This window comes from Ostrinia nubilalis, chromosome 19 (genome assembly GCF_963855985.1).
Source record: "Ostrinia nubilalis chromosome 19, ilOstNubi1.1, whole genome shotgun sequence".
Lineage (NCBI taxonomy): Eukaryota > Metazoa > Arthropoda > Insecta > Lepidoptera > Crambidae > Ostrinia > Ostrinia nubilalis.
The window spans coordinates 991,787-992,327 of record NC_087106.1 but is presented as its reverse complement, the minus strand read 5'-3'; positions in this window follow the sequence as shown (position 1 = coordinate 992,327).

The window sequence follows — 541 nt, the reverse complement described above, 5'->3', positions numbered from 1 at the left end:
TTGTCACTACCCATTGCCGGTCATGTCGTCTAGTTATATCGCAGAGAATCGCCATTTGATGAGAGCAAGAGCAAACCGGAAATGGATAGTTAACAGTGTGGCCGTGTGTACCAGGGCTTCCCAAACTTGTTTTTATGTGACGACTTTGCGGATTTGCCGAACAAAAAACAAATATGAAAGTTACAAGAGATACGGGACTACTTCCACCTCTCGTTCCCACCGTTGCAACTCCTGTGTTGTCAGGATCTACAGCTTGACCGCCATAAAAACCCAACCAATGAAGGTCAAGTTTGTGCCGGGGGAAAGTTAAACTGTCATTGGACCCGCAACGAAATTAATCAGAAGAACATAGAACTAAAACGTTAAAATAACGGCATCGTTATAGCCAATGAGCTTATGAGCTGCTGCCATAGCGACATTGACGTTAAGTCCGGTCGCCGAGCACGTAGAATTTCGTCCAATGACCCCAAGCTACCCATCCTTATCGCTCGCGCGTAATTATATTGCTGTCGCGCTCGCACACTTACTGCGGCCGCCCGTC